General features: G+C 48.7%; 1 long non-coding RNA gene across 1 annotated transcript; it reads left to right on the top strand.

Annotated features, from left to right (window-relative positions):
• The first annotated feature begins 6084 nt into the window (after window positions 1-6084).
• LOC132331986 (uncharacterized) lies at window positions 6085-10275 on the top strand. The gene is made up of 4 exons (XR_009487725.1): window positions 6085-7051; window positions 7347-8273; window positions 8395-9227; window positions 9781-10275. It is a non-coding gene; the product is annotated as an uncharacterized LOC132331986 (long non-coding RNA).
• The last annotated feature ends 4162 nt before the right edge of the window (window positions 10276-14437 follow it).

Below are 14437 nucleotides of genomic sequence, written 5' to 3' on the forward strand. Positions count from 1 at the left end.
AAATAATATTAGGCGGCAAAATGATTAATTAGTATAAATGTGTATATAAATATGAAAAATGTAAATATAAAGATATGTAAATATAGGTTAAAAGAAAGGGTTCTTTTCGTTTTTATTTGGTTAGAGGCAGGGCTTTTATTTTAAATAATATGAATATAGATATTATTGGTTTATATTTCTAAATATAGAACTATATAATCAGGATATAAATGTAGATATAAAGTATAAATCAATAGAAATAATAGGAAGAGATGTAATAGAGAGCACAAATAATTAATATATACATTATTATACATTTGAAATGTAAATGTGAGTCTAAATATAAAAACCATAAGTAAAACAAAAATTAAATGCAGTTAAAAAAAAAGTGGTTCTTCTCGGCTTTTATTTGGTTCGAGGCAGGTTTATTTTTTTAAATAATAGAAGTGTTACAGAAGTAAAAAACTTAACCAGACATATATAATCAATATAAAAACATGTATAAAAATATATAAATAAATATAAATAATAGGAATGTATGTAATATAGAATATAAATTTATATACAGATAGAAAACGATAAACATAAATGTACAAATAAACGTTATACATCAATATACATTTTAAATAGAAATGAATATAAATCTAAAAAAAAAAAATTTAAATATTTTTTACAACAAAGGGTTGGTGGGTTTTTGGTTTTTTTTCGTTTTTATTGGGTTAGAGGCAGGGGTTTTGTTTTAAATAATATGAATATAGATATTATTTTTGTCTATTTCTAAATATAGAAATATATAATCAGGATATAAATATATAGATAGAGAAATATAAAATAGAAATAAATATAATAGGAAGAGATGTAATATAGAACACAAATGACACTATACATGAATATACAATTAAACTGTAAATGGGAGTATAAATATGAAAAATGTCATTTAAAAAAAATTAAATAAAGTTTAAAAGAAAGGGGTTCTTTTTGGCTTTTATTTGGGTAGAGGCAGGGGTTTTATTTGAAATCATATGATTGTTACAGAATTATAAAATCTTAACCAGAAATATATAATCAATATGTAAAATATATTAATAAATCTAAGTAATAGGAATCGATTAAATGTAGAGTATAAATTTATATATCAATAGAAAATTATAAATATAGAAATCAACATTATGCATCAATATACATTATAAATCGAAATTTGGGTATAAACATGAAAAACTTGAAAATAAAATATATTTAAATATTGTTTAAAAGAAAGGCTTGGGTTGTTCTTTGTTGACTTTTTTTTTCTTTTTTGCCGCCTGGTGGGCAGAGCGCGGTACTGCAGCCCCCCGAGGTTAGCCGACGATAGCCGAGGTTAGCCGAAGAACCGAAAATATCTGAGTGTGGACGAAAATAGCTGAGTGGAGCCGAAGAACCGAAAATAGCCGAGTGTAGACGGAAATAGCCGAGTGGAGCCGAAGAACCGAATAGGACCGAGTTTAGACGAACCGTGCCGAGTTCAGCACAAGAACTTCTCCCCTCCTTTTTCGAGGTGCATTGGGTGTCCCAAGGAGGGCTGGGTTCCTCAGCAGGGGTCTTAGGAGTTGGCGCTGATTCTGCTTTTTCTGAAGGTGTATCAAAGTGTGCTACCTGAATGACAGTTCTCTCCCCTGGAAAGCTTTCTCTCAATGCCATCAGCGCACGAACGCGTTTTAGTTGTGGAACCAGACGGAATGAGAAAAGCCAACACCCGTAGCAGATTTCTGTTTGCTCTGGGTCTGTGAGAAGCGGGCTCTGCGCTGGTCACCGAGAGGCGCTGTTGGAGAGTGGCACCAGCGCCAGGTGTGAGTGTGACGATGATGAGGGCTCGGAGCAGCCCCAGGTGTGAGTGTGAGGATGAGGAGGGGCCGGCTCCTGCCGGGGTCTGTTTTAGGGGGAGGGTTTGCCTCAGCTCCCTTTCGCATGGTGCTGCTGAGTAGCGGGGTTTATGGGGGGCTCCCGGGGCCGTCTCATGGAAGGACGGTGAGAGCTTCTCACGGGGTCTGGGGGAACACCAGGATACGCGCTTGGATACGCGGAGCGTTGCTTAAAGGAGGTGCCGAGAGACACAGCTTTGTGCCGGGAAGCGGCAGCCGAACAGGTGAGCCCGTGTGGACTTGGAGCGGGGACTTTGGCCTTTCCCTTCTCAATTTCATCTTGCCAGTCCCACCCCGGTTCCCCAGGAACAAAAATGGAGCTTATGAGGACCAAAGAAATTAAGGAGAGGGAAGCAGCTACTCTTCTTATTGTCTGTGTTTGAACCGGGGGGGGGGGAATCCCCCTTCACTTGTGGTTTTAAGGGTGTTGATTGAAGGAAAACCTGCCTTTTCCAGGCTGTTAGGGGTATCACAGGGGCGACAGGGAATCTCTGCGTTCTGTTTTAAGGGGAATTGGAAAAATATCGTTGTCGTATTGTGAGTTTGATTTGAAGGCAGCCACCCCATTTTCATCATCCTAAGGTTTAAATTGAGGGGGCAGCCCTGTTGTCCCTCCTTCTCAAGGGTTCGAATTGAGGTCAAAATCCTTCTTTCCCATCAGTTGAAGGCTTTCATTTGAGGAGAACCCCTAATTTCCTGCTATTATAGGGGATGAAACTGAAGGGGAGAACACATTTATTCGCCCTTGTGGAAGCGAGGTGAGCCCCGCCTGCGGCGTCAGTTTCGGGGTACAATTGCGGGCACCTCCAGCTCTCGCAGCGTTCGCAGGGTTGCAATCGGGCCGTGCCGCTGCATTCGAGGGCGCTTCTTCTGCCCGTGGCCCGGCCCCGAACGTTCCCGCTCGGGTGCCCTCCCGGCACCGCCCGGGCGCTCGCTGAGGCGGACGGGGAATTTGGCGCGGCGGGGCTGCCGCGGCAGCGCCGGTGCGAGCCGTGCCGGAGCCGAGCGGGGCTGTGCCGGGCCGGCGGGCGGGAGAGGCGGCCCGGGCCCTGCGCTGGCCCGGCCGGTGCCGGCCGCTCTGCCCGCTCCGGGCGCGGGGCTCGGGCGCCGCCGGGGCCCCCTGGGCCCGGTGCCGGCTCCGCCGGGCCGGGGGAGCGGGCGGGGGGCTCCGGGGCGGCGCCGCCCCTGCGCGCCGGAGGAGCCGCTGTCCTGCCGGCAGCCGCGCTCCGTCCGTGCCGGCAGCGCGGGCTTCGATTGCTGAAAGTTCTTGGACGTCGTGGTTTCGAGGCGGGTTTTGGGAATCGATTGCATCGGTTCGTTCTGTTTGCAGTCGCTGGATGCTGAGGGATAGGGTGTTTTTCCTGAATGCTGTGGATCTCGGTTCAGGTGGTGATGATAAAGGTTTGTTTTGAATGGAGTTTTGTTGTCGGATATATTTTTTTTTGCCGGCGTGTGCGATGTTTTTTAAAGGTGTGCGATGGTTTTTATGGGTCGTAGCGTGAAGTAGAGGTTAGGCGTTTAATTCTGTTGTGGTGGCTTTTAGTAGCGTGAGTGTGTAGCGTTTGTTCTGGTGGGCTTGAGGTAGCGTCAGGTAGTTAATAGCAGCGGGATTTTAAAAATATTGATAATTGCATTTGTGTTTATCGTCTTACAGGGCTTTCATTTATTTGGTTTGTTCGATTGTAGCGTATGTTTTATTGTTACGGATCATTTGGGAGATATTGTTTATGGTTACGTTTCTCTTTAGGCTTTGTGTTTATTTCTAGGCGGCATTTTATTTTGATAGATTGAGGCACTATGGGTTTATTCAGTTAGGATTTTTTTGTTGTTGTTGTTGTTGTTGTAAATTTAAGTTTATTTAAATTTAAGTTTTCTGTTGGGTTTTTAGTGGGTTTTTTTGGTGGGTTGTTTTTTTTTTTTTTTGGCCTTTGATGGATTTGGTTGTTGTTTATCAGTTTTTGTTGGTTTTTTTTTTTTTGGAGCATGGGTATTTGTAGGGTGGGTCTTTTAAAGTAGTTTTTTTATTTGGGTAGTTATTTCCTTTTTTTGTAGTGGTTGAGATTTTTTTCTATTTTGTTAATTAGTTCGGTTTTTAAAGTTATTTTTACAGAGTATTGGTTATTCTTTGACTTAGTGTAGAGGTAGAATTTTGGTTATTTTTTTAGTAAAGTTCAGGGTCGTTGGCACTGTTTGGAGTTTAGTAAGGTGGTTTGAATTTTTCTTCGTAGTTTCTATGATTTGCTGTGTGTGTTTCTATTGGGTTTTCTTTTACATTCGTTGCATTTTTCTGATGTGATGAGAATTGTTACTGCAAAGAGCGTTGTGTGGCTTTTTGCTGGCCGTCGGTTGGCTGGTGGAGGTATCTGGATGCTTTTGGAGGATATTGGTGGGAATTTGATGCTGTTTGTTTTGTCATTTTATTTAGGAATTGGATTTTAAATGTAAAATTATAACTGTAACGATAATTAAACAAAACAAATAGATGTATAAAAATGGGAATAAAACCCCTTAAAATTTATATATAGACCGAATATATAAAAGTGAAACATGTAACATGAATCATTATATATTACAATAAGCTATTATAATTTTTAATACAGAGTATTATATATGTTTATAGATATTTAAAGGTATAGATTGATATAGATTATAAATAGAAACAAAGCCCCAATCAAAATATAAATATAGAAATGGATGACAAATATATGCAGACATATATAAAAATATAAGATAATTATAAATACAGAATAATAAAAATCGATACAATACGTAATAAAAGTAATAACTGTATATATCTTATGATAATATATTATAGGAAATATGTATTGGATATATATAAGTATAGTACATCAATATGTTATCGTATAATATATAACAAATTATAAATATAAAAATTATAAATATAAAAATATTTTTAAATAGTAAAGAGGGGTTGGTTTTTTTTTTTTTGTCCATAGGCAGGGTTTTGATTCTAAAAATTTTAAATACAAATAATATAAAGGTAGAAATCTAAGTATAGAAATATATCATAAATACATACAGATATATATAAAATTTAAAAATATAAGAAAAAATTAGTTGTAGCAGTAGATATGATACATAATAGAAATAATAATTTAAATACTTTTTTAGAATTTTATAAATCTTATATGCAATCACTATTATAATGCATCAAAAGAAACGAAAGAATAATATGTGAATATAATTATAGGAAGTAGAAATAAAAATATTTCAATGTCGTTTAAAATAAGGGGGGGTTGTATTTATTTTGTTAGAGACAGGGGGTTTTTTTGTTGAATAATAGAAGTATTATATAAATATAAATCTAAATAAAGAAATATACAATCAATATAGACAGATATATATAAAAACGCAAAATACAAATAAATATAAACCATAGGAGTAGATGTAATATATTATATAAATTACCTAACACATCAATGTCCGATATAAATATGCATGTGAATGTAAACATGAAAAATTTAAATATAAAATATATTTAAATATGGTTTTAAAGAAAGGGGGCTTGTTTCGTTCCTGTTGGGTAAGAGGCAGGTTTTCGGCGTTTATTTCAGAGGATTTTTTGGGGGATGGCAGCCGGTTTTTTGCCCGCCTTCCCCGCCCGCAGCGGAGCGCGGTACCGCCCCCCGGACAGGCAGCGGCCGGGACGCGTCCGTGCCGAGGCCCGCGCGCGATCGCGCCCTGGGGAGCGGCTCGGCCGGGACGCGCTTGACCTTCCCAAGATGGCGGCCAAAAGGGCGGGAAAAAGGAGCACCACGGTCTGTATACTAGACTGCCTGCCCGCCGCCCCGACGCCGCCCCGGCGGGATTTTCCGTGCGGTATGCAGCGCCGGGCACACGGGCCGTGGGTCAGTGGCGCCGCTGGCGGGCGGGTGGTGGGCGGGCGCCGACAGGCAATGGCACAGACGCCTCTCTCTGCCGGGGACCCGCAGCCGTCGCCGTCCCGGGACTCTGGAGAGGCTCGGCCGGGAGCCGGGTGACCTTCCCAAGATGGCGACACAAAGGGGACACAGTGGAGGCCCGCGGTCCGTTCGCTGCGCTGCCCGCACGGCGCCCCCGTGGCGGCGCCGGCCCGTCGGGGCTTTCCGCGGTGGTTCCGGTGCGGGGCTCGCGGGCTGTGGGCTCGGCAGCGCCGCGGGCGGGCGGGTTTTGGGGGGCCGCTGACGGGCATTGGCGTGGTGGCCTCTCTTCGCCGAGGTACTCAGGGTGCATCCTCTGCTGCTGGAGGGGGGTTTTGTACTGGGGAAGCTTATTTTATTTTTCCGAATGAAAATAAGCTGCCCGGTATGCCCATGTACACGTCAGTAAAACACTTGCTTTGGTAGGGAATTTAGTACTTAAAAGTAGGGGGTTTATTTTATTTAAGCGTGGATGAGTCTCCAATGACTCAATAGTCACAACAATGTCAATATTACAGCCAAAAGGTCTTAATCAGATAGATGTTGAGGAAAAAAATAACACTGATATTCCTGTGCTGGCACATATCTGCAGCTGGGAAAGAGCAGAGGAACTGCTCTGTGCAGCTGTTAGCAGAAAATTTGGGAAGAACTGCTCTGGTGCAATTTTTGCATTCAAGTTGAGGATTGATTCATCAGTGGTGATGTTAACACTGTCAGAATGGCTCGCTCACTCTCCACCAGGCTGGTGTGGCCTCAGAGGCTACCCCTGCTGACGGCAGAGTGTGTGCAGCTTCTGCTGAGCAGGCGGTGCCATCCCCCCAGAACACCTTGTCACAGCAGGGACGGAGATGGAGCCAGCCCAGCACATGGAAATGGATCTCTCCAGCTGAGCACTCAGGTGAAGTGACCAGAGAGCGTGCTCAGCACGAACCAGGCGACCTTCACATCTCCAGGGCTAATGATTCTTGCGCCTGCAGAGCCACAGTATCACCCGGCTTTTTTTTCCTCCCCAGGCCTTTATTCATTTCTCAAACAGACGAATGCTCCCCTTGAAGACTGCTGTGCGCTGTGTTCTAGAGAGCCTGGCAGGTGACCGCGTTGGAGAGAGGAGGGCAGCTGCCAGCAGGCAGCCCCCAGGAAAACATGGGAGTTTCAGTGGTTTCTGGAGTCTGAGGACCGGGTAGATGCCCTGAGCTAAGCAGGAGTTAAGCGCAGTCATGCAGAGGCCTGGCTGTTACGACTGAAGGTCGCTTAGTGAGTATCGATAGTTTCTGTAGATATTTTTATATCTATAGAAAGATAAAAAGTAAAAGTAGAATAGAGCATTGTGCAGGAGAAGAAGAACCCTTTATGTAAGATGTGACCTGAGGGGCATCATGCCAGGCTGTCCCTTCCAGATTGGGAAGGATTCAGTGTTTTGTATGGCACGATGGAGAGTTTTGAAAAGTAAGATTTCCTCTTCGGTGCAGGTCCGATGGGTGAGGCCTGGCAGCTTGTGCACTGCCACTGTGCTAACCTGTGTGCCTCTCCTTCCCTCCCTGCTCCACAGGCACAACACGGGATCAGCAGGGAGAGGCGGGTCTGTCCTGGAGGATCCAGGAGCTCGGTGTGCGTATCTGAGCCTGCAGCTCCGAGCCGCAGCAGGACCCAAGGTCTGCACACGCCTGTGTACAGGTACTCTCAGAAATGTTGACTGTCCTGACTGAGCCCTCAGGAGCTGGCAGTGCCAGCCTGGAGAACAAGAGTAACTTCCAGCCTTTTCTTTTGTCTCCGTGTCCAGTGTTCAGTCTAATTCCTGCTGGGCCTTTGCCTTTCCCCTTCAGGGAATAAAGGGGGGAAAAAAGTGGGGGGAAAAGAAAAAAAGATCAAACAGGGGTCTAAACCTCCGGAGGAAGAAGACATCTGTCAGGACACACTCTTAAGAGAAATGGGATAAAGAATACTTGTTTACTAAATCTTTCATATCTGTAGCTAGTTCAAAGACAGTCAAAGCCAGTCCTTCCCGTTAGAAGGGCAAAAGAAGAACAGAGAAGCCCTCAGCCTAAGCCATTGAAAGCAGCAGCAGCAGCTTTGTGTACTCTGGTGTGGCAGGCATTCCTAGGTTGGCTTTTTTTCTTTTGCATCTAGCACTGGTAGAGGAAAGTTCTTTGCAAGGTGATCGTTCCAGCCTTGAATTGAAATGTGAGCAAAGAGGAGCTTTCTCAATTGGATTTGGGTTTATTCACAGCACTTGTAAACAGAGTTAATGTGAAGATAACATGGGCAGGGAGTGTGCCGTGGGTTACCACAAGCGATAAAGGATTTTGGGACGGTGACAAGGCAGTTTCTCCTTCAACGTATTGTTTTTTTTTCTGGAAGAATTATGCGAGAACAGAAAAGTTGCAATGGCATTGCAGTTCCCTGCACAGAAAATAGCCAGGGAGGTGAAGCAGGGCCAAGTGGTGCCGTTCGACTGCACCACGACTGGGAGCATCAGGTGAGTGACGAGGACTGAGCCGCTCCCCCCCTTTAGCAAGCACACCAGCAGTGTCAAGCCGTATCACCCTTTTCCAGACCGCTGGCATGTGCTTGGGGACAATAACCTGTACTTTTCACAGCCAGGTCTTCTGAGCCACAGCACCTCCTGCTCTGCGGTGGCCACTGCTCACTGATCCCAGTGAAAACAAACTTGTGTACAGGCACTCTGCAAAATTCCCACCTTAGACGCCACTGAAGCGCAGCTTTGGCTTTCGGGCATCTCCCCTGCAGGCCGTCCCTTGTGTCGTTTCCGCAGAGGATTCCTTGTTAGTTAATGACTTCATTTTGTTTTTCATTTCCAAAGAATATCAGTTGACTTTTACAGCTTCTTCAGTGCTCCCCAAGCTTCATGCCACACCTAAATGCTCATCTTCACTGCCTGAAGGTCTTTTCTGACCTGAACGATTCTATGACTTTGGTCCGTACTTCAGCTTAAGGGAAAAGCTGCACGTTGATTGGGTTTTGGAGAAAAAAATTTGAGCGTCCAGCTGTGAATTTATCTTGTGTTTTGTCTTCCAGGTTCATTCCTATTGTAATCTCAAATGGCAAAACAGCGTTGCTCTTTATTAAAACCAAAAGCGCTCTCAGAATGTTGATGGAGGTGATGATTGCAGGGGCGATGCTTCTGAAGAATAACTCCCCCATCTTCCCCAGGGCCTGGGCAGAGAGAGGTGGAGCTCGGAGTCCCCCCCAGTCCTCCCGCGGGTGTCGGCGTCTGCAGCGCCATCGGGACGGGATCCACGGCGCAGCTCCCTCCTCCAGAGGCCGAAAGCTCAGCCTCCAGTTTCGTGCAGGGTGATCACCTTTCCAAGGCAATACAAGCACTTCCCAAGAGCAGCTGGTGAGGATGGCGCAGAAGCAATGACAAGAGTGCAGTGAAAAGTTTGGTGCATTGATCCAGCTTCCGGACATGGTAGGGAAGACACACCGTTTGATAAAACACCAAACACGGTAGTTTTCATTCTTTGTGTTTTTCTGTGCCCCCATTGTGATCACCCCTGGAAGTATTATTTTTGAAAAACATATCTAGGAGAGAAATCGTAACCTGCTTTGCGTCCTTCTCCCTGGAAGGGTTGTGACACAGGGAAGTGAGGAAGGGGCTGGCCGGGGTCAGCCTCTGCTGAGCCTCAGCTCTGGCTGCTGCTCCTGCTTCCAGGGTAAACCCAAAAGCTGTCATGATCAAAAAAGCAGGCAGCCCTTCTGTCCTGAGTCACAGGGGCCATTTCTTCCTAAGTGACTCAAGATGGGAAATCATTCTTGGAGCTTCAAAAGAAAAAAAAAAAACCCTCATACAATCATTTGTAAGTGTGTATATATACACATATATTTCCTTCAATGCAGAAGAAAATCTTAGAAATATCATGTCATGTCTGGCTTGCAAGAGAGGATCCTTAACTCTGGGCTTCTGAAATCAAATGTCTGTGCATTTATAGACCATTTCCCCTCTTTTTATGTGCCTCCCACAGTGATCTTCTACACTGCCCCATGGCAAGCAGAGTTTGGTGATTTTGCTGCTCTGCTCTCTCAAGAGTGTTGCAGGCTGCGTAGCAGGGAGTGAAGCCCTTGTCGCTGCTCATCAGACACTTTCCTACAGAATTCTCCCTGTATTGATAAAATTAAACTTGTGTTAGTGAACTGCCAAGTAGAGCAGGTAACACTGGAAAAGAATTGTTTCTGAGCTGCTGTTCACTAGCACGTGTTTCCCCTTTCCACCTACTGGCATGGAGCAGAAAACACGGAGGGGCTGGCACTTGCAATGAAAATGGAAAAGATACTAGGCCTGTAACTGGGGCTGTGGCCATCCAGGTGAACTTAAGCAGGGGCTGGCATCGTGGCTGGGGATTGAGGATCTGGACCTGAAATCATGGGGGGCTGGCATATTGATGCTGGCGTGGGCTTTGAGACCCTTGGCTAGGAGCTGAATTGTTGCAGAGCTGGAGCCAAGGCCAAGATGCTGCCCTTCGAAGCCGGACGACCGTCCAGCTGGAGCTGGAAGAACAGAGCTGCCAGTGAAATAAAGCTTGTGGGATTACAGCTGAAAGGGCTGACATCACTGGGCCTGGACTCATCATTGCCCGCCTGGGATCGGGGCTGAACGTGGCACAGGAACCACAGGGCTGGCACAGGCACCGTAGTCTCCTTGCGCCGAAAACACTGCCGGCCCGTGTCACGGGTGAAGGGGCTGGGTATTGTGACTGAAATAAAAATGGGTTGTGTGGAGAGGAACAGGGGGCTGACACGTTGCGCCGAAAGCCCCGTCGATGCCAGGATATTGCCTGGGCCAGGGAGGGCACCTCCTGGCATGGAGCAGAGAACACGGAGGGGCTGGCACTTGCATTGAAAATGGAAAAGATACTGTGGCCCCGCTGCCGCAGCCTCGGCTGGCGCTGTTGGGGCCGGGAAGGGCGGGCGGGAGCTTCCAGTCGAGGTCCTTGCCGGGATTTCTCCCAGGGAAGCCGGCAGAGGGCTGGGAGCGGGCGGACTCGGTCCCGGCAATGGCGGCGGCGCGAGCCCGGCTTGAGGGGACCGCGGGGGGGTCTCGGAGCCGAGTGCGGAGGGAAGGGGCGGGCTGGGATTGGTGGGGCCGGCGCTGCCTCGGGTTGTGATTGGCTGGCTGGCCCGGCCCTGGGGGATAAATAACGTGCGTTGGGGCGGCACCGGCGTCAGTTCGGCGGTGAAGGTGGAAGCGACGAGAGGTGCGCTTGCGCGATTCGAGGAGCGGCGCTGCGCCAGGACGGCACCTCCGCGGCAGCTGATCCGGGGAGCGCCGGTGAGCACGGATGGGACGCCTGCGGCAGTATCTGAGGGCTGGCGCTGTCCAGTTCTCCCCGCCGCACCCTGCGCGGTTCGGGTAGCCGGGGGCTGGAGTGGTGCAGGCGGGGACCGGTTGCTGTTACTGCTGGGCGGCAACTAGACATTTCGCCGTTTTTGGATTTAAAGTAACGTTCCGAATACCGGGAATAAAACTGGCTTTTTGCGTTTTAATTCCTTTATTTTGTTTTTACTTGTAATAACAATGATTTCTTTCTTTATTGCGTTGTTTTATTATTTTGCTCGGGTTTTTTTTTTTTTGTTTGTTTGATGTGTTTTCTTTACTAGATACCTGATGTTAATTCAGTAGGAGTTGTGGGATTGGGGCTGAAACACCAGTTGTGAGATCAGTGGGGACATAAAGCCCCAGGGTGTGGAATAAGGACTTTGGCATGAGCCAGGCCCGAAACAGCGTGGAGCAGTGGGAATGCTGGGGCTGGATAAATGCCACCGGGAGAAGGGCATGGAGCGGCAGCGCAGGGCCTGCAGGACATGCCTGGGGGTTCCCCTTGGTACCAAGTAGAGGCTGAGTGTGTGGGGGCTCAGAGGCCTCGAGGGCCCAAGAACCAGCCCAAGGGTGCCGTTTGGGATGGGGGAGCAGGAGCCCAGGGGCTATTCCCAGCCCTTGGAGCTGCCTGGGGGGAGGTCAGGGGGTCTTAGTGCAGGTGCTGGGCTGAGGCCTAGGGTGAGGGGGAAGGTAGATGTTGGGCTTCAAGCCTCAAGCGTCCCCAAACTTGGGATCCCATTAGGGTGGATGGGTGGGTGGGTGGGACAGCTTCTAGAGACATTGAAATGACGGCAGGAACTGATTTGTGACCTTATCAACAGCCCCAGGTGAGAAGCAGAAGCAGCTTTTAGCTGCAGGCAGTAGAAAGCGGAGGAGCTGGAGCTGAGGCAGCAGAGCTGGAGGAGACAGAAATATGGTAGGGTTTGGGGTAAAACCCTTGTGGGGCAGGGATAGGGAATGTGGAGCTGGGAGGTGAACTCCATGGTCCGAGCTGAAATTGCTGTAAGGGCTGCGATCTGAGCTCAAACCACACAGAGCTAGAGCTAAAACAAAGATCATGCCCCGAGGAGCCCAAGTAGCATTACGTGGAACTCCTGGGGTGATGTGGAGGAAGAAGTGGAACAGAAGAACTGGCAGTGAAATAAAGCTTGTGGGACAGGAGCTAAAACCACTGGGCCAGGGAGGGCTCCTCCTGGCATGGAGCGGAAAACAATGAGGGGCTTGCACTTGCAATGGAAATGGAAAAGTTGTTAGGCCTGTAACTGGGGCTGTGGCCATCCAGGTGAACTTAAGCAGGGGCTGGCACCGTGGCTGGGGATTGAGGATCTGGACCTGAAATCATGGGGGGCTGGCATATTGATGCTGGCGTGGGCTATGAGACCCTTGGCCGGGGGCTCAAGCCTTGTAGAGCTGGAGCCAAGGCCAAGATGCTGCCCTTCGAAGCCAAAGAACCCTGCAGCTGGAGCTGCACAGGCACCGTAGTCTCCTTGCGCCGAAAACACTGCCGGCCCGTGTCACGGGTGAAGGGGCTGGGTATTGTGACTGAAATAAAAATGGGTTGTGTGGAGAGGAACAGGGGGCTGACACGTTGCGCCGAAAGCCCCGTCGATGCCAGGATATTGCCTGGGCCAGGGAGGGCACCTCCTGGCATGGAGCAGAGAACACGGAGGGGCTGGCACTTGCATTGAAAATGGAAAAGATACTGTGGCCCCGCTGCCGCAGCCTCGGCTGGCGCTGTTGGGGCCGGGAAGGGCGGGCGGGAGCTTCCAGTCGAGGTCCTTGCCGGGATTTCTCCCAGGGAAGCCGGCAGAGGGCTGGGAGCGGGCGGACTCGGTCCCGGCAATGGCGGCGGCGCGAGCCCGGCTTGAGGGGACCGCGGGGGGGTCTCGGAGCCGAGTGCGGAGGGAAGGGGCGGGCTGGGATTGGTGGGGCCGGCGCTGCCTCGGGTTGTGATTGGCTGGCTGGCCCGGCCCTGGGGGATAAATAACGTGCGTTGGGGCGGCACCGGCGTCAGTTCGGCGGTGAAGGTGGAAGCGACGAGAGGTGCGCTTGCGCGATTCGAGGAGCGGCGCTGCGCCAGCACGGCACCTCCGCGGCAGCTGATCCGGGGAGCGCCGGTGAGCACGGATGGGACGCCTGCGGCAGTATCTGGGGGCTGGCGCTGTCCAGTTCTCCCCGCCGCACCCTGCGCGGTTCGGGTAGCCGGGGGCTGGAGTGGTGCAGGCGGGGACCGGTTGCTGTTACTGCTGGGCGGCAACTAGACATTTCGCCGTTTTTGGATTTAAAGTAACGTTCCGAATACCGGGAATAAAACTGGCTTTTTGCGTTTTAATTCCTTTATTTTGTTTTTACTTGTAATAACAATGATTTCTTTCTTTATTGCGTTGTTTTATTATTTTGCTCGGGTTTTTTTTTTGTTTGTTTGATGTGTTTTCTTTACTAGATACCTGATGTTAATTCCGTAAGAGTTGTGGGATTGGGGCTGAAACACCAGTTGTGAGATCAGTGGGGACATAAAGCCCCAGGGTGTGGAATAAGGACTTTGGCATGAGCCAGGCCCGAAACAGCGTGGAGCAGTGGGAATGCTGGGGCTGGATAAATGCCACCGGGAGAAGGGCATGGAGCGGCAGCGCAGGGCCTGCAGGACATGCCTGGGGGTTCCCCTTGGTACCAAGTAGAGGCTGAGTGTGTGGGGGCTCAGAGGCCTCGAGGGCCCAAGAACCAGCCCAAGGGTGCCGTTTGGGATGGGGGAGCAGGAGCCCAGGGGCTATTCCCAGCCCTTGGAGCTGCCTGGGGGGAGGTCAGGGGGTCTTAGTGCAGGTGCTGGGCTGAGGCCTAGGGTGAGGGGGAAGGTAGATGTTGGGCTTCAAGCCTCAAGCGTCCCCAAACTTGGGATCCTATTAGGGTGGATGGGTGGGTGGGTGGGACAGCTTCTAGAGACATTGAAATGACGGCAGGAACTGATTTGTGACCTTATCAACAGCCCCAGGTGAGAAGCAGAAGCAGCTTTTAGCTGCAGGCAGTAGAAAGCGGAGGAGCTGGAGCTGAGGCAGCAGAGCTGGAGGAGACAGAAATATGGTAGGGTTTGGGGTAAAACCCTTGTGGGGCAGGGATAGGGAATGTGGAGCTGGGAGGTGAACTCCATGGTCCGAGCTGAAATTGCTGTAAGGGCTGCGATCTGAGCTCAAACCACACAGAGCTAGAGCTAAAACAAAGATCATGCCCCGAGGAGCCCAAGTAGCATTACGTGGAACTCCTGGGGTGATGTGGAGGAAGAAGTGGAACAGAAGAACTGGCAGTGAAAT

The sequence above is a fragment of the Haemorhous mexicanus genome, chromosome 10 (genome assembly GCF_027477595.1).
Source record: "Haemorhous mexicanus isolate bHaeMex1 chromosome 10, bHaeMex1.pri, whole genome shotgun sequence".
Classification (NCBI taxonomy): domain Eukaryota; kingdom Metazoa; phylum Chordata; class Aves; order Passeriformes; family Fringillidae; genus Haemorhous; species Haemorhous mexicanus.